The 18,725-nt window shown below is 35.0% G+C and overlaps 1 protein-coding gene across 19 annotated transcripts in view; it reads right to left on the minus strand.

Moving 5' to 3' along the window:
• ZBTB20 (zinc finger and BTB domain containing 20) overlaps positions 1 to 18,725 on the minus strand; it is a 1,022,251-nt gene that overhangs the window by 367,837 nt on the left and 635,689 nt on the right. The window contains exon 1 of one of the 19 annotated variants that reach the window (XM_031963668.1): positions 2,624 to 2,691. The exons of the other annotated variants lie outside the window; for them this stretch is intronic. The gene's annotated coding sequence lies outside the window, so the exon portion shown is untranslated. Of the gene's footprint in view, positions 1 to 2,623; positions 2,692 to 18,725 lie in introns of those variants that run through there. 19 annotated transcript variants of the gene reach the window in all.

Raw genomic sequence — 18,725 nt, forward strand, 5'->3', positions numbered from 1 at the left:
GGTCACTTTAGGATAGTGACCTTAAATATAAGGTATAATTTAATCAGTAGCCAGAGTATTCATAGCAGGAGGTTGGGGGAAATGGCTCAAAAATGCTTAAGTTAGTTAGGACCGTGGTGGGCAGCTTTCTGCAGCACTGATTGCTGGGTAGGGTTCTGTCAGGGATTTGACAAACAAAGGGCTACATTATGTAACCCATCTTGTATCCTTTTATGAACAGCTCCACAACAGTTTCATTAGTTTTTGTTTGTTTTGTGTTCCCTTGTCTTTCTCGAAGTCATTTTTAGCACTTCCAGGCTCTCTGAGATCCAGAAAGGAATCTTTCTATTTTAAAAATAATTTGAAAATTGTGTCTGTGTCTGTGTATAAAGGAGTTGTGGGGGTGTTACTAGTTGGAGGGGGCAGGGAAAATCAGGTGAACATATTCCCAGTGAAGTACAAAGTATTCACTTGTACTCATTTGAAAACTGCCCTCCCTGAATTAGTTGGAGTGAAGAGAAGTTCATAAAAGATTTAGTTTTTAATTCTTTCTGCACTTGCACCTTTGGATCTCACAGAAAAATGATTCCTCAGACAGCTGAAGAAATCTGGCTGGCACACTATGTTCTCCTTTTTAGTGAACCATTTTAAAGTCCTGAGAGAAGGAAGCAAGTAACATGGTTGTACACGTTCTCTTGTGAAAAATCACCCACTCACTTTACTTTAAGCAAGATCCATTTTCAGGATTTGTTCTGCAAACCTTCTAAGATTAAACAGAGCTGAACACTATTAAATGGCTCTTGAACATAGGAATAGATTTCTTAAACAGTTTTACTCCTTTATCAATGACTAATTTATGAAACTTCCAATGTATTATTTTATATTGGTAAATTATAATTTTTTTAGAACCCACTTTTTTAAACAGTTTTATTTTTGTTGCGTTTCAGATTTTGGTTATCGCATTCCTAACTCAGGGATTTGTGACAGATTTTACTTGAGGATATTGTATATGATGCTTGGTTGGGGGAGGAGGGGCAGAAAGGATTATACCTATTTATTTCATCTGAGTCAGTGGTCTCTGAAAATTCTGGAGGAAAGTCTTGGCATGGGGATATGCAGCAGGGGGCACTCTTCCTCCTAATTTGGAATTGAACTTGTACCCATCAGTGGACCATGTTTTGGACAATATATGGGTATAAGGCATCTAGTGGTACTCTGCAAAGCTCCTAATAGAGGCTATTGAATCCACATGCCCATAGGGTTTCATTTGCAACTATATTATATTCAAGATTATATCACATAAGCTGGTTTAAAATTAAAACAAACTAGTTTAAAATTTAGAGAGTACTGATTAGTGTTTTAGGCTTCTGTTTAGGGTGGGAGATCAACATTATATTTGTTACTATGTCCTATGAGCTAAAAATAAGATGTTACTTACAAAGTCCTGGAATGCTGGCTGGGATGTTTAGAGATTTACTTGTCCAACTTACTCATTTTACATATGAGGAAATTGTGAGCCATGGGAATGAAGTGACATGCCCAGGATCACAGAGTTAGTTGGAGAAACTGGTTACAAGATTAGTGTACATTAGCAATTAGTGTACAATTAGCAATGATTAGCAAGATAATCATTTGTCTTTAAGTAGAATAGAGATTTGACCCAGGATTTCATTGATATTCAGAATAGATGGTTCCTACTTTAAAAAAAAAAGAGGACCTCCTCCAAAATCTGGGAATTGCCTAGTACATTAGTCTTGCCTCCATGTGGTATACAGAAATTGTGACTTGCCCATGGTCACACAAGTAGCACTTGTCTAAGGCTGGATTTGAACTCAGGTCTTCCTGACTCCTAGGTTGACTGATTTATCCACTGTGCAACCCACTACTAAGCCACTATCTGTAGAAGATTTGTTTGTTTCTTTGTTTTGGTATTTTTGCCTTTATGTGGTACATAATCTACCCAATAATCAGAGATCTCAAAAGTTTTATTCATTTCTCATGAGAAGCAAGTGTTACTCTCACCATACAAGAGGTAAAAGTGAGGCCCCTGAGTATAAGGATCATAAGCAATATATGTTCCCTGATGCAATATCACCCTTCCCCCATCTCCCTTACTGGCTCATCCTCGTTGGCTGAGAATGTGCCCTTACATTCTAAGAACCAAAGCTATTTTTAAAAAAAACTATATTAGGAAGCATCAATCATTAAAACAATCTGATACTGGGAAAATAGGAGCTAGATCAGTGGAAAACAAGGAAACAACATATAAATTTGAATTTAAACAAAGACATGTCTTTGCTGACCTTGAGATATGTCTTCTCAACGTATAGGATGGGTAGATATGGACTAGGTCAGTTTTTTTTATACATTCCTACAATTGTTCTGCCCACCCATATCCTGGGAATTGCTTGTCTGGGAGGAAAGTCAGGGAAAACAGAAACCTGATCCTATAGCTTGGTTAATTTATAGTTGCCTTTTGAAGAAATATCAAACTTTTCCCATTCACCTTCTTATGTTTCAGGGTTTTGAACCAGGAAGAAGAAGGGCACACAGTCATTTAGCTAACCTTGCTATACCAACATTAGCATTATTTTTGTTAATGAACTACCTAGATATCATGCAACCTGGAAATATTTTAACCTACCTTAGACTCAGCACAAAACTGCTGGCTTAAAATGTTTGTGGCAGCCGTGTTTGTAGTGGCCAGAAGCTGGAAAATGAATGGATGCCCATCAATTGGAGAATGGTTGAGTAAATTGTGATATATGAATGTTATGGAATATTATTGTTCTGTAAGAAATGACCAGCAGGACGAATACAGAGAGGATTGGCGAGACTTACATGAACTGATGATGAGCGAAATGAGCAGAACCAGGAAATCATTATATACCTCAACAATACTGTATGAGGATGTATTTTGATGGAAGTGGATTTCTTCAACAAAGACAAGATCTAACTTAGTTTCAGTTTATCAAGGATGGACAGAAGCAGCTACACCCAAAGAAAGAACACTAGGAAATGAATGTAAACTGCTTGCATTTTTGTTCTTCTTCCCAGGTTATTTATACCTTCTAAATCCAATTCTCCCTGAGCAACAAGAAAACTGTTCGGTTCTGCACACATATATTGTATCCAAGATCTAGTGTAATCTACTTAACATGTATAGGACTGCTTGCCATCTGGGGGAGAGGGTGGAGGGAGGGAGGGGAAAAATCGGAACAGAAGTGAGTGCAAGGAATAATGTTGTAAAAAATTACCCTGGCATGGGTTCTGTCAATAAAAAGTTATTTTAAAAAATGAAAAGGGAAAAAAAACTGCTGGCTTATTTTCAAGGACCCTCATAAGGGAATTTATAGGCCGCAGAGACTGACAGAAGAAAGAAGAAAGATTAGTTTCATCAAAATCAGTAAGTACAGAACTGCCATTTTTATTTCAGAGCTCTAGAACCCTCAGTGGCTCCCACAGTAGTGAGAAGATATAGAGATTTCTAAGAAAAATGGCATCTTCTAGGAGTTTGATGAATTTTATCTTCATTCTCTTCCCTGTTTCTTTGATAATACTGTATTATTCCTGTTGGGTTTTTTCCTTTTTTCTTTTTCACTTTGAACAGCTTTAACTCCCTCCCTGTGCTGCCCCCTACTGAAAAACTATCTGAAGCTACACAACACCAGTACAAGTGATTGGAAAGTGTTACCCAGTAGTTTCCTCTATTAAAAAGTCAATCCAATGATCTAAATTATTTATTCCCTGAACTGGTTGAATTGGCTGGTTGTTTGGGGCATTTTGTTCACTGTTTAAAGTTCATTTTATGTACTGTTTTAAGCTGACAGTAGGAAAGTCTAGATGAAATGCTTACAAATAAGTAAATAAGCAAATAGAAAATATATTGCATAATGAGTTCTGTTCTACTTGACTCATATTGGTGCCCTTTGAAGCATTAAAAATTTTTCAGTAATGTCTTTTTGCATTTGAGTTTTTTGTTTCTAAGTAATTATAACAATCCCATTTTTCCCTTATCTATTAGGGGAATGTAAATGTAAAATAGGGGAAAATAATAGCACCTGTCTTTGAACCTGGCTGTTGTGAGGACCCAATGAGATGATATTTGTAAAATTGCTTAGCACTGTGTCTAGCCTTCTCAATGCCAGTTCTATGTATTTTACTTTCTAGTGAACTAAGGTCTGAAAAGGGGTGGTAACCTAGAGAGGGCTTCTTAAACTTTTTCCACTTGTGACACCTTTTTGCCTTAAGAAACTTTTATGTGACCGCAGGCATATAAGTTCATAAATTAGATATACAAATCAAATATTTACTGATAATAAATCATAATTTCATGATCTACACATTCATTATGAGATCCCATATGGGATTGTGAACCACATGTTAAGAGGCTGGGACTAAAAGACATTAAGAAGACCAAAAAGCCCAATGCTTGGTGGGAGTGAAAGGCAATCACATTTCACACATTAGTGATTCATTAGGGTCTTCTTTGAAAATGCAAATGCTTTTGGAGTAGGAAAGAATACTCAATGTCACCTTACTTTGATCAGATAATCAAATCTACACATAAGTAATAAATCTTTTTTAGGTAATGGATCTCTTTGGTAGTTGTGAAATCTATGGATCCCTTTTCAAAATAGAATAACAGAGTCCAATTTTACTGAAATATAGTTACCATATATTATATCACTGTCACACATTATATACATATAATCATCTTACATGTGACACACATATATACACAATATATAATTTGTCTTTGTATGTAAATATATCTAATTCTATGTATCCCTACCTATATATACATACACACAAATATATAATACATATAATATGTTTCCCAGGTTAAGAACTCCTAGCTTAAATCAGTGCTTAGGGAAAGAATGTTGCTTGGATGACAGTAGGAAAAAGGGCATAATGGGTAGAGAACTCTTCTCAATTCAGGAAGACCTGAGTTCAAGTCTCATCTTTGAACCCAGGAAAATTATTTAACATCTGTTGCTCAGGCAACTTCTCCAAGATTAAAAATTGCACAGAAATAGCAAACATGCATTGACAGAAGAATTTTACCCACCTGGAAGTTCCCTGTATCAATGAAATCACAAATCACATCCTCATCCCAATAAGGATAGCGTGCAATAAGGATGGAATACTACATTTATAATAGCTGTGGTAAGAGGTTACTGGGTGTATATAGAAGGAAAAATAAAGTACTGAGGAAAGGTTCAGGAAGGAGGCAAAGGGAGAAAGACAAATTTTGTCTATTTTGCATTTTTTTCCTCAAAGTCATTACCCTGTGTGCCAGTGAAAATTGTTGCCATAGATAGCTGATGCTTGAGACAAACTATTTTGAGCTCTTTGGAAGCCTATAAACCTTTTATTTCCCCAGATCATCTCAGTCTTTATGTTGTCTCTCTATTTCAACTCAAGTCTCTTTCCTTTTTCTTTTTTTTTTTTTTTTTTTTTTTTTTTTGCTATGGCAATTGGGGTTAAGTGACTTGCCCAGGGTCACATAGCTAGGAAGCGTTAAGTATCTGAGGCCAGATTTGAACTCAGGTCTTCCTGACTTCAGGGCTGGTACTTCAAGTCTCCTTCTGTTGAAACCTTGTCCCTACTATGGACTGGGAAAAAGTAGCATGAAGAAATTTATGCATAATTGATCTGAGCCTTTTTTCTCCCTCAGCATAAGCATTTTTATAGTACAATGATCATAAGATGTGTCTATTTTCAGACTCTTTTGTAATGCCTCCAAAGACTTGCCTTGAGATCTAAGTGTCTGACATAGTATAGAACCAAATAGCATCAATGTTTACTTATATCTAACTTAAAACATCAGAATAAACAGGTTTTGTCGCTCCCCTGACCCTTGACCCCAGAACCCTCCTTTAGGGATGAATGGAAAAGGATTTCAGAAGATAAATAATTTCACAGATTGACAGATTCTTAGAGATTATCTGATCCAATATTTTTATTTTACACATGAAGAAAATGAGGTCTAATAGGTTGAAGAAATTTGTCAAAGTCCTAAAATTAGTCAGAGACAGAGGAACAATTAGAATTTGAGTACATTTGAGTACTGTTCTACACACATTTGAGTAATGTTCTAATGAACTTTCACACAGTTCAATAACATCACTAGATATCATAGATTTAAAACTGGAAGACACTTAATTCTATCCATCTATCAGTGAGGTAATTGGGGTTAAGTGACTTGTCCAGGTTCACACTGTTAGCGTCAAGGAAGAAACTTTTTAGACCATCTAATTCAACTTCCTCATTTTTAGATAAGGAGACAGGGGTTCAGAGAGGCTAAGTAATTCATTCAGGGTCACATGCTAACGTGTCAGAAATTGCATTTTAATGTGTCTTCCTGGGTCCATCTTCAGCAAACTATCCTCTCAAGTTTCCACTCATGTAAACACTCTTGCTGTGGCTACAATCCTTTCTTTTCCCATCCCTATATCAATATTTTGATAAAGTTCCCTGACATCATGTTCCTCTTCAAGAATGAAGGACAAACAACAACTTTGATAAATCAATACAACGTTATACTACTACCCTCTACTTTCCTTGTTCTCTGCTCTCCTTGTCCCATTGCGATCATACTGTGACTAAACCCAGTAATGAATTATTTTAGCAATTCTTTGCTCTTATTCACATATTGTAACATGATAATCTGTTATTGGATCCACTATAGATTTATGTCATCTAATATCAACTGGGTTCTTATTGCATCAAGGCAATAATTCAATTCCTACTTTCTAATCAATTTGCCACTTCCTGAAAAATTCCAATAATCTCCTCTCCTCTGTTATATGTCACATGACATATCTTTTTCGGCTATCTTTTCCTTCACTCCTTACAGAAAATAATATAATATAATAATAATATAAATATTCAAGTATATTTCTAAGCAGCAAATTACATACAGAACATGAGGTCCTTTACAACATTCGCATGTATTACATCCAGTTCTTACCCAGCCTATTGTCACAAGACTTGTGTTTAGAGTACTAAAATTTACACACTAATTCTGCTTCCTAGTGATATTATAACATTGGACAAGACTTTTCACTTGTTTCAGCTTACTGAGACAATTAAATGAGGGGCTAGACTATCCCATGTCTAAGGTCCCTCATATCCAGTCATCTTGATCTATATCTTGCCACTGGACCTAGAAGGCTCTGGAGAGGAAAGTGAGGCAGGTATCCTTACCCAGCTCTCTCTCACTTAAATCCAATTCACATTCATGTCATGGCATCACTTCTCTGATGTCATAGTCCTTTTCAAGAATGAAGGACAAACAACAACAACAACAACAACAACAACAACAACAACAACAACAAGATAGGTGATGAGCATGTAATCTCCTCATCACACTGCTTCATACTACAGTTGTTCCCTCTCCTTTATCAATAATAATCTAGGTAATTAACAAACAATGACTGACCAATGGATTTATTAATAGATACCTAACTAAATAGCTAGACCTGGAAACTGCAACGTATTGGTAAATGTTTAATAGCTCACCCTTTCAAAAGCATTTGCATAATATACTTTTAAGTTTAATATTCATTACTGATATTTTCTCCATAACTTTTATAAGTCCAGATAATCAACAAAACAATTTGTCAAGACCAAATTTGTAGCATTTCCGAGGTGTGTAAATGTTCACACTGAAAACTTAATAATCAACTCTCAAAAGTCTGTTTGATCTGGTTTGGGTATACTCCTACCTGGAAAGAATCAGGTATAGCACCAGAAAACCTTAACTGGGATAAATGCATCACCCTACAACTTTTGTAAACATCCCAAATTAGTGTTGTACTATGAAAAAAAGCAGGGTTTACAGTTTAATGGGTGTGGCTTAATGTCTTAGTTCAAACATGTATTCTCTGTGTGACTCTGTGTGTGTGTGTGTGTGTGTGTAATTTACCTCATTTCTCATGCTTACTTTCCTGATCTATAAAATGTAAAATGAAAAGTTTAGATGCCCAAAGTTAATTCTTGCTTTAAAAGGACAATCCTATGACTGTTGATAAAGAATTCTATTTTGGGACCCAAAGGGATTGAAAATTGGGAACACAGGAACTAAAAGTGAAAAGAATATAGTTCAGATGACAGAGAAAAAAAATAAAGGCAGTTGACTGGAGACTACAGATAGGACCTAACACTTTGGTGATGAGGAAGCAAAAAAAAAAAAAAAAAAAAAAAAGAAAAAAACCCCAACAAAAAACCGGGAATGGGAGTAACACATAACTAAATTGCAAAGTAAAGTCAAGGAAGATTATAACAGTAACTAAAATAATTTTCACTTTCTCAACTGAAATCCCAATTCCATGTTTAGTTATAATGTGGGTCTCAGAATCTCAAAGGCTGTGCCCCAACTCTAAGAGAGTTGAAATTTAAATGCTTTGAAAGGCTTTGTGTCTGTCATGAAAGGACTACCCTTACTCAATTCAGAGAGACTTATTAAGTTTGACCATCAACTGCTTTAACTTGTTTGGCCACAAGAACTCATGGGAGGAATAAGAATTGTCATTACTTAAGTTACTAGAGAAATATCCCTATCACTAAGGTCACACATCTTCTGAAGTCTATATTTATATCTGTATCTGTAACAAAGAAAGAACATATTGTCTGTGGCTCCCAGAGCTGATTACTTAATCCTTGATCTATCTAGGCTTTGCTTTTCTCAACTACAAAATGAAGGGAGTGGATTACATTATTCAGAAGTCTTGCTAGTTTACATTGATTCAACTGCCAAAGGCATGCACTTTTCTCAGTTTACATTTAAACAAAGATGTTATCTATTTTAACTAACAGTCTGTACCTTAATTATAGGCATTAGTGGTTATTAATGAATGGAATTATTTGAATTTCACACATAAACTTCTCAAGTCTTGCATTTTAAAAGAGAAAGCCAAGGTCATACTGCAATCTCATATGACAACACCTGTGATCAAGGCATACTATTACATCATTTAAACTAATTAACATTTAGCTATGGGAATGAAAATGTATCCAGAAAGATAATTCATACATTTTATAATTTGTCTTCCTCTGCAGACACTGAAATTAGCCAGCATGTGGTTTTTAGCCCTTACTGAATAATCAATTACAATCCCAAAATAGAATTGCTTGAATTAGGCTAATTTAATAGCACAACCTGAAGCCCTGGCATTTTGCTCTATAACTGCTAAGTAAAGAAAACTAACAGGGCATTTAGATGTCAAAAGGAGAGATTAAGATAGGAAAAACACCCAACAAAAATTTAATTCAACACTCATTTTGTGCCTCTGAGGTATATGGCACTATTAATCCTGGGAGTTTATAAACATACAAAACAAAATTCCCACCCAGGATCCTTTCCCTCAAGGAGTTTATAATCAAGAAGAACTGATAGAATACAAGACATACAAAATAAGGAGGAGAGATGCCCTTAGGCAGCCATCCCCACCAGCCTATTCCTCCAGCTGGTCAGGGCTTTGCTACTAAGACCCAGACACTCAACAATCTAGAGGTAATCCAGAGGATTATGAATGGGACTGATTAGATGAAGTATTTCTCAGTATTGAGTCACATGATCCCTGTTCCCAGAACTGGGACCTTGGAGAGGTCATTTGATCTCTGGAGGGATGAACTTTGAACACTGAGACACAGGAAATTGCAGAAAGTGATGGGACCTGTGGGAGGCAGCCAACATTGGTGACCATTGGTCAAGGATGATCCAATGAGAAGGCTTGGCTCTTTTTTGCTTTTAACCCTAGACAAGCCAGGAGCACATGGCAGAGTTGGGATGACTCCCAGGTGTGTCTAGGCCTCTCCCTGCAGGGATTAAATAAATGCTATCTCTTTGAAATCTCTTATTAGTTAATTGGATAGAAGGTCTTACACCAGAGTTGTCCCATACAATTAGGATGTGATTTTTAGGTGGCATAATGGACATAGTTCCAGGCCTCTAGTCAGAAGGATCTGAATTCAAATTTGGCTTTCGGTGCTAAACAGCTATAGCTGTGTGCTTAACAGCTATACCTGTGTGCTTTAAAGCAGGAAAGGACTTTAAAAGGCAAGGATGAGAACCATTCTGGAGAGTAGTTTGGAACTATGCTCAAAAAGTTATCAAACTGTGCATACCCTTTGATCCAGCAGTGTTACTACTGGGCTTATATCCCAAAGAGATTATAAAGAAGGGAAAGGGACCTGTATGTGCACAAATGTTCCTGGCAGGTCTCTTTATAGTGGCTAGAAACTGGAAACTGAGTGGATGCCCATCAGTTGGAGAATGGCTGAATAAATTGTGGTATATGAATATTATGGAATATTATTGTTCTGTAAGAAATGACCAACAGGATGATTTCAGAAAGGCCTGGAGAGACTTACACGAACTGATGCTGAGTGAAATGAGCAGGACCAGGAGATCAATATATACTTCAACAACAATACTATATGATGACCAGTTCTGATGGACCTGGCCATCCTCAGCAATGAGATCAACCAAATCATTTCCAATGGAGCAGTAATGAACTGAACCAGCTACGCCCAGAGAAAGAACTCTGGGAGATGACTAAAAACCATTACATTGAATTCCCAATCCCTATATTTATGCCCACCTGCATTTTTTATTTCCTTCACAAGCTAATTGTACAATATTTCAGAGTCTGATTCTTTTTGTACAGCAAAATAACAGTTTGGTCATGTATACTTATTGTGTATCTAATTTATATTTTAATATATTTAACATCTACTGATCATCCTGTCATCTGGGGGAGGGGGTGGGGAGTAAGAGGTAAAAAAATTGGAACAAGAAGTTTGGCAATTGTTAATGCTGTAAAGTTACCCATACATATAACCTGTAAATAAAAGGCTATTAAATAAAAATAAATAAATAAATAAATAAAAGGCAAGGATGAGTAGAAAATTCCACTTTTGTATAAAATCCTACTGGCACTAAGTACCTCAGGAGTCTATTTCACATAACATAAGATATGTAAAGTGTTTCATCCCTTCACTATATATGAATGTAAGCTTTTATTAAACAAACTTAAATTCGGGACTTTCTCATCATCTTTTTTATCCTCAAAAGGGCTGTATTCCTTTGTCATCACTGATTCATCAGGAAATTGGCCTCAAAATATCTGAAAAATTTCTGGAATTAACAAACGTACTGATTAGGCCCATCTGGCCACTTCCTGATATCTCCCTGGCTGGCACTAGTTTACAATGGATGGTATTGTTAAGTTGTAGAACTATTTTTATTTTATGTCTTTTTACTTTCCCAATGCCTGCAAGAGGGAGGCTGAGTCATAGAGCTGTAATGTGATTCCTCAAGTTAAACAAATGACTAAGTATAAGCAAACTTTTATTATGGACAGTTTCTGAGAGAGGCCAAAATAACTGACATTAAAACACAGTTTCTGTTAAGCTATTTGGCTTCTCTGATGTAATTTCATCAGGTACAGAACCATTTCTTTTTGACTCAGGTACTATATCCGTTAACTATTGAGAAATTGGACATACCCACAGGTCATGAAACACCAAAGCTACAGAGAAGTTGGGATCATTCTCTTACTCAGTGAGAAATAGGTGAACATAGAGTAGGAGAGGAGGAAAGCAAAAATAAATATTTGTCACGTGACAAATGTGAGCACCATTTTCAGTTGGGGCAAATGGGTCAAAGTACTATTGAATACAAAAGATTATAAAAAATATTTTTTGCTTTTTAATTTAGGAGATTCTGATTTTAATTTGAGTAAGGGTCATATTGTCCCACACATAGAGATAGAAATTTTTTAGTTTCTTCTTCACCTGGTTTTGATGGAATTTTTCTTTACAATTTCCTCCAAATTAGAAATTATAGAACAAGGAGAAGAGATAAAAGGACTAACCTGACTAGCACCTTCAAAAAGGAATTCATTGTCTTCCTTTTGTCTCCAATGTTTTTACTTTTTCTTTGTAAAAAGAATAGTAGCATCATATGAATGGTAAAATAAAATATTTTCATGTTTTTCTTAGTTTGAAAATTTTTTTTGATATGTCAACTAAGGAATGACATGATGGAGGGTCTGATGTAGATAAAAAGTATTATTCTAGACAGCAGACCAAGGAGGAAGCCTTTCTTTATTCTTTTTCTAGATTCATTTTTGGGAGCAAGAGTATAGAAGTCAGAGCCAGGAATCTTGAAAGGTGAAATTTTCATTCTAGAAAAAACAGAAGGCTGAATAAAAATAGCAACTATCAGGATGTTTTTTTCATACATTAGACAATGGAACACTATTTTCCTCTACTACAGAAACTCAAGATGGAAAGGAACCTTAAATTTCTTCTAGTCCAATGTATGCATTTTATAAGTGAGGAAGAGGAGACTCAGAAAATTTTGTCTAGTGTCACTTAGCAAATTATGATACAGCAAATATCAGAGGCATGATCTTTTGATTCCTAATTTAGTGTTCTTTCTTCAACATTGCCTTGTTCTTATTTAATTTTTTATACATAATTAATTACCTGAATTCTCAAGAAAAGAAAGTTTGAAAAAGAATCGATTATTATTTATTTGAAATAACAGAAGAGAGCGAAGGCATAGATAATCTAAAATAATGCTCTTTGATTTAGGCAAATGCATTTGTACTGATATTTGAAAATGGTTATGCCTGATGTTCTGGAAATTTGCCTTACAAATAATGTTAATATCAATATTGATACAATATCAAGTCTTGCTATTTTTTGCTATTTTCATAAAAATTAAATTGGAAAAATGAAACAAATTAGAAAACTGAAATCCACAAGGGCTTCAAGGAATAATCAAGGGTGGATTTTATCTCCCCCCAAAAGAAAGTAAGCTCCTGGGGGGCAGAGATCTACTTTTGTAATCAGGGATGGTGGCCTAAGATTTGAAAATAATTTTTTTGTTCTTTGCCCTTTGCTTTCCACCATTATCTTCCCTTTCTAGAATGGAAGCTCCTTGGGGGCAGGGACTGGATCCAGTGGGAAACACTCTGTCCTATTAAGTATTTGATAGCTTCATACTTTATTTTTAGAAACCCCAGCCAATGGAAGAAAAGGTCAGAAGAGGGTAGAGGTTTCTATGTTAGGGTTCATATAATACTGTGTTTTGGAGCCTGAGCTTTGCACTCTTGTACTGACACTGTATTTGGAGTTGCCCTTTCTCAGGAAATTGTAAAAAAATCTTTTTTGCTTTTTAACTTGAAAGACTCTGATTTTTATTTGAGTAAGGGTCATTGTCCCACACATAGAGATAGAAATTTGGTTTCTTCTTCACCTGGTTTTGATGGAATTCTTCTTTACAAATTAGAGATTTTTCTTTTAAAAACTTTTTTACATGTAAATCATTATGTTAATGTTGATTATTATTACTGTTATTGTTTAGTCTGGATCTGTGATTTTAGTGGTATTCAGAATTCCCTCTCTTAATTAGAGTCTAGAGAGCCTTGAGCTATAATTACTTAACTCCTTATCAGTTCATGTGTTTTCCCATGTTTCTCTGAGTTCTTCAGATTCATTTTTTCTTACAGTATAGCATGATTCCTATGTACTTTTATGCCATACTTCATAAAACCATTTTCCAGTGATGGACACTTACTTTCACCACTTCCCCCCTTCTCCCCCCCCACAATGGGCTGAAGCTTGAGTTGATGCACTGAGTATCGTCCAATTGCTATTTACCTCAATAACTGAGGTAAATAGCAATTGGACGATACTCTATTAATATATGTTTTGAGAAAGAATGGTCCCGCCTACTCTTTGTGCAAGTTTTGATGTGTTGTATAGGAAATGACGTAGAGACGATTTTGGTGGGGGAGAGAGAGAGGCAGGAAGAGAGGCAGAGAGACTGCTGGCCTGGTTTGTGTCATGGCTGCTCACATTCCTATCGCCATCCCCCTTCACCTCCACAAAGAATAAAGATCGAGGATTTTCCCTTAACCTGAATTCCTGACTTGGGCTGATTTTAAAATACTCGGTCATCACACCACCCGTTCAGTTCTTTAGAGCTACAGAAACAAAGAAACAAACAAAACCTACTACAAAATCTTTCTAAATTTGATCTCTTTGGAGTATAAGTCCTTTAGAGTATAATGAGCTTCTGAATCAAAGAAATATGAACATTTAAGTCATAGTTTAGTCATACTTTTAGCATAATTAAAAATTACTTTCCAGTAGAGTTGGACAAATTTACAGCTCCACCAATAGCATATTAGTATGCTTTCCTGTAGTGTCTCTACCATTGATTAAATATGTGATTTTTGCCAATTGCCAGATTTGAGGTTATACTTTAGAGTTCTTTCATTTTGCAATATTTTTGTTATTAATGATTTCAAGTGATCTTCATATTTAAAAGCTTAATAAATTAATGAATAAAAAAATAAATAAAACAGTGATTATCACTTATCCAATGGGGAAAGAATCCTGGTTTTATGTATTTTATGCAAACAAAATTATCTTATTTTAAAAAAATAACTGATTTATCTTGCTTTGACAAAGGATACTGCTCAACCAACACTCAAACAACTTCCTCTTTTAAAATGTATTTGCAGAAAGGTAGCATATCTATAACTAAGGAAAAATTTGTCCTTTAATTTTGAAAGTATGATACATGATCGACTGATCTAAGTGACTGAGGCTTTGTTGTCTTTGCTTGTTGACTTTATATTAAAGTATTAAAAAAATATTTGGAATTGGGTTTCCTTAATAATTCAAGTTTTTTTAAATGTAGTGCTTATTCAAAATTTGCTTAAATTTAGTTGCTTTAGCAAAAGACTTTAGATATAAAAAAAAAATGTTAATCTGTTTCAACAAAATAGCTTAACCACATGCAGTTCTGTTGTTCAATTGCATTCAACTCTTCATAACCTCATAAACTACAGAACATCAGGCCCTTCTATCCTCCACTGTCTTCCAAAGTCTGTCTAAGCTCATGTTCATTGTTTCTATGACACTATCTATCCTATATCATCTCTACTGTCCCCTTCTTCTTTTGTCTTCAATCTTTTCCAACATGAGGATCTTTTCCAAAGAGCTTGTAAACTTTACCTTCAGTATTTGACTTTATAGTGAATATGAATTAATTTCTTTTATGTGTTGACTCATTTGGTCTCCTGGCTGTCCAGGTAATTCTCAAAAATATTTTCTAGAACCATAATGCAAAAGCATTGTTTTTTTACCATTTAGCTTACCTTATAGTCCAACTCTCATAGGCCATATATTGCTAGTGGAAAAATCATAGTTTTGATTATATAGACTTTGCTTTTTTTATAAACTATCCAGATTTGCTATAGCTGTCCTTCCAAAGAAGCATCTTTTAATTTTACGTCTACAGTCACCATCTAAAATGCTCTTTGAGTCCAAGAATATAAAAACTGACACTTTCATTTCTACTTCCTCTATTGAACAGGAAGTGGGACCAATTACCAAGATATTAGTTTTCTGGATGTCAAGCTTCAAGCTAGTTCTCTTTCCCATTCATCAAGAGACTTTTTATTTTCACTTTCTGCCATCAGAATGGTATTATTTACATACCTGTGATTGTTGATATTTTTTCCATCAACCTAAATTCCAACATTTGATTTATTGAACCTGGTATTTCATATGATGTACTTTGCATATAAATACACAAAGCCTCTTGTGTTTCCATTCTATTGTTTTCATTTATATCTATACATTGTTCATTTAAGAAAACCTTCTTATCTCTCCTTCCTATTTTCTGAAAAACTTCATACAGTTGGGTCCTCAAACTTTTTAAATAGGGAGTCAGTTCACTGTCCCTCAGACTGTTGGAGGAACGGACTATAGTAAAAACAAAAACTTTGTTTTGTGGGCCTTTAAATAAAGAAACTTCATAGCCCTGGGTGAGGGGGATAAATGTCCTTAGCTGCTGCATCTGGCCAATGGGCCATAGTATGAGGACCCCTGCGGAGTTGGATATAGCTCTCTGCCTTTTTTTTAACCCCTTTTCTTTCCTTTTACGTAAAGCCTCACCAAATAGTCATTTTGCTTTTTTAGTCTTCTTTTTCTTTGGAATGTTTGGATTGTTGCTATCTCCTGCATAGTATTGCAAATCTCTGTCCACAGTTCTTTAGGCATTCAATCTATCAGATCTAAGTCCTTAAGCCAATTATTCATCACTTCTACTTCAAATTCATAAGAGATGCTAATTAGGTCAGACCTATATGGTATGATGGTTTTCCCTACTTCAATTTAGGTTTGAGTTTTGTAATAAGAAGTTCATAATTTGATCCACAGTCAGTTCCAGGCCTTGTTTTAATTGATAGTATCTCTATACAGGTAAGCTCCTCCACCTAAAAATTAAAAAGTATTTAATCAATTTGATTTTGCTATTAACAATTTGGTGATGTCCACGTGTAGAATAACCTTTTGGGTTACTAAAAAAGAGTATTTGTTTTGACCAGAAAGTTATCTTGACAAAATACTATTAGTGTTTGCTTTGCTTTATTTTATATTCCAAGACTTCACAATTTATAGCTTATACTTGGACTGTTGTTGTGGCACACTTTTGCCAGCTAGCTGTCATATACTAAAATTGCATATATAATTCTAAAAGAAGGAAGAATGAAGGAAACAAACATTTATTAGGCACCTATTGTGTCTCAAGTTTTGTACAAATACCTAATTTTATTTTCACAACAACTCAGGGAGTTTGATGTTATTATCTCCATTTTATAACTGAAGATATGAGGAAATTGAAGCAAATACTTAAAAATTATTTTTCACTAACTGTTACATCAACATCTTTTCCATTTTTTCTCCAGGGCTTAACACAGTGCTTTACACATAGTAGGAGCTTAATAAATGCTCAATGCTTGACTAATTCAGATTAAGAGAATTAAAAGTGTCATTCAGATACATTACAAATAATGTTATAATTGGCAAAAATCAATGTTAGGCAAAGGTTAACCATGACTGTAAATTTTTGTTACTTAAAGGAAAATTTTTCATAAAACATAAAATAAAGTTTTTATTTTATATGCAAATGAGAACTGAGCCTACTGTACTGTTTTTTTTTTTCAGCTGAGCATTGACTTATACCTCACATTAGATGCATATGTTGAAATATAAAATAGAAGTTTATAAAGGTGAGCTCTTTAAAAAGGGTCTAGCCCGAAAGTTTTCACATTTTCAATTAAAGATCTAAAAGTATTTAATTTTAGAATTTATACCACCCCTGAGATAAAAGACCTATTTATGTCACTAATTTTCTTAAAGAGAAGGTAGTACATAAAATATTTTTTATAGAAAATGCAACACACAGGATTGGAATGCAAATCTTCTATACCCTATTCTCATTCCTATATTAAAAATTCTTCCCAAGTTGTACTGGTACTTTTTAAAAATCACATAATATGCAGTAGTTTTGTTAACCTAGACTTACTCTTTGCCCTATATTCCACCTCAGTTATTTATCCAGAGACCACTTCTAAAATGATCTGACAATCAACACTTAGTCAACAGCCCATTTTAATTTCTGCACTATTTTTTTGATCTAGAATATCAATTTTGCCAACTATTCACCAGAAGTAGCAAGCTGGCGTTCCAGAACTTTGAGTGCCATATCACAAGAACAGATCCAGAGACTGTCTTCATGTATGTCTAACAAAAATGAGCAGCACATTTTATAAAAGATGGAGTCAAATATAACATTTTAAATAGATAAATCTTAGGATATATTCCTGACTAATTATGAGGCAAGATGGTGGGAATAATCACATGTATTCTATCTTGGACTGGGGTGTGACAAAAGAAATCACTTTCCCCACCTCTATTGCTGGGCAGGGGCTTTCAAGTCAGTTCCATAGATATTTATGCAGTTCCTTCTTTGTAAAGGGCACTATGCTGAGGACACAAAAGTAAAAATGAAACTACCTCTCCTCAAAGAGCTTATCTTCTATTGGAGGTGATACACAAATAAGTAAAATATATCAATATTTAAGGATGTTCTGGTAAATATTTTTTCGAAGGTTTTCGAAGGGAAGGGTGCCCATGACACAAATTTAAGCTTAATCTGTATTATTAACATCTTCTCCATCACTTTAAAAAATCTAGATAGTTAAAACAAACAAATAATAAATTACGTTCTGATTTGTAAGTTTGATAATTTCAAAGGTGAAAATTTAACAACTGGGACTGATATGTCAGTTTGGTTAAAGCTGGCTCCAACACAACCCTAAGAAACACTATATATAATTTCAAGAGGAAAAAAGAGGGATCAGGAAAGATCATGATTAGAAGAGAGACACCTGAGCTATGCTTTGAAGGAAGGTAGAGTTCCACAAACGGAAAGATGAGTAAAGAATACATTCTCAAGCATGAGAGACCACTTTTGTAAAGAAGAGCTTGTATGAAGGACAACTAGAGGGCCTGATTGATTAGAATGGAGATCAGGTGGAGGGGAATAATATGAAATGACCTTCAGTGTGAGTGGAAACCAAACTGTGGAGGACTTACTTAAATGCCAGACTGAAGTCTGACGCTCATTTTATTCTAGAAGCAACAAGAAAATATTGAAGATGGAGTAGGAGGGGAGGGAGAGGATTAGGGCAATTACCCTCTATTACAAGCACTGCTTGATGATATTTCTTAGGGTCAGACACACCAGATAGGGAGTTAAGAATTAATCTAAATCTTTAAATACAACTTCAGTTTCCTCTTTAGACACTTTGGGTGCAATATACACCACTAGCTATCTCCTCTCTAAAATATTTTACAATCTATAT

The sequence above is a fragment of the Sarcophilus harrisii genome, chromosome 3 (genome assembly GCF_902635505.1).
Source record: "Sarcophilus harrisii chromosome 3, mSarHar1.11, whole genome shotgun sequence".
In the NCBI taxonomy this organism is placed as follows: domain Eukaryota; kingdom Metazoa; phylum Chordata; class Mammalia; order Dasyuromorphia; family Dasyuridae; genus Sarcophilus; species Sarcophilus harrisii.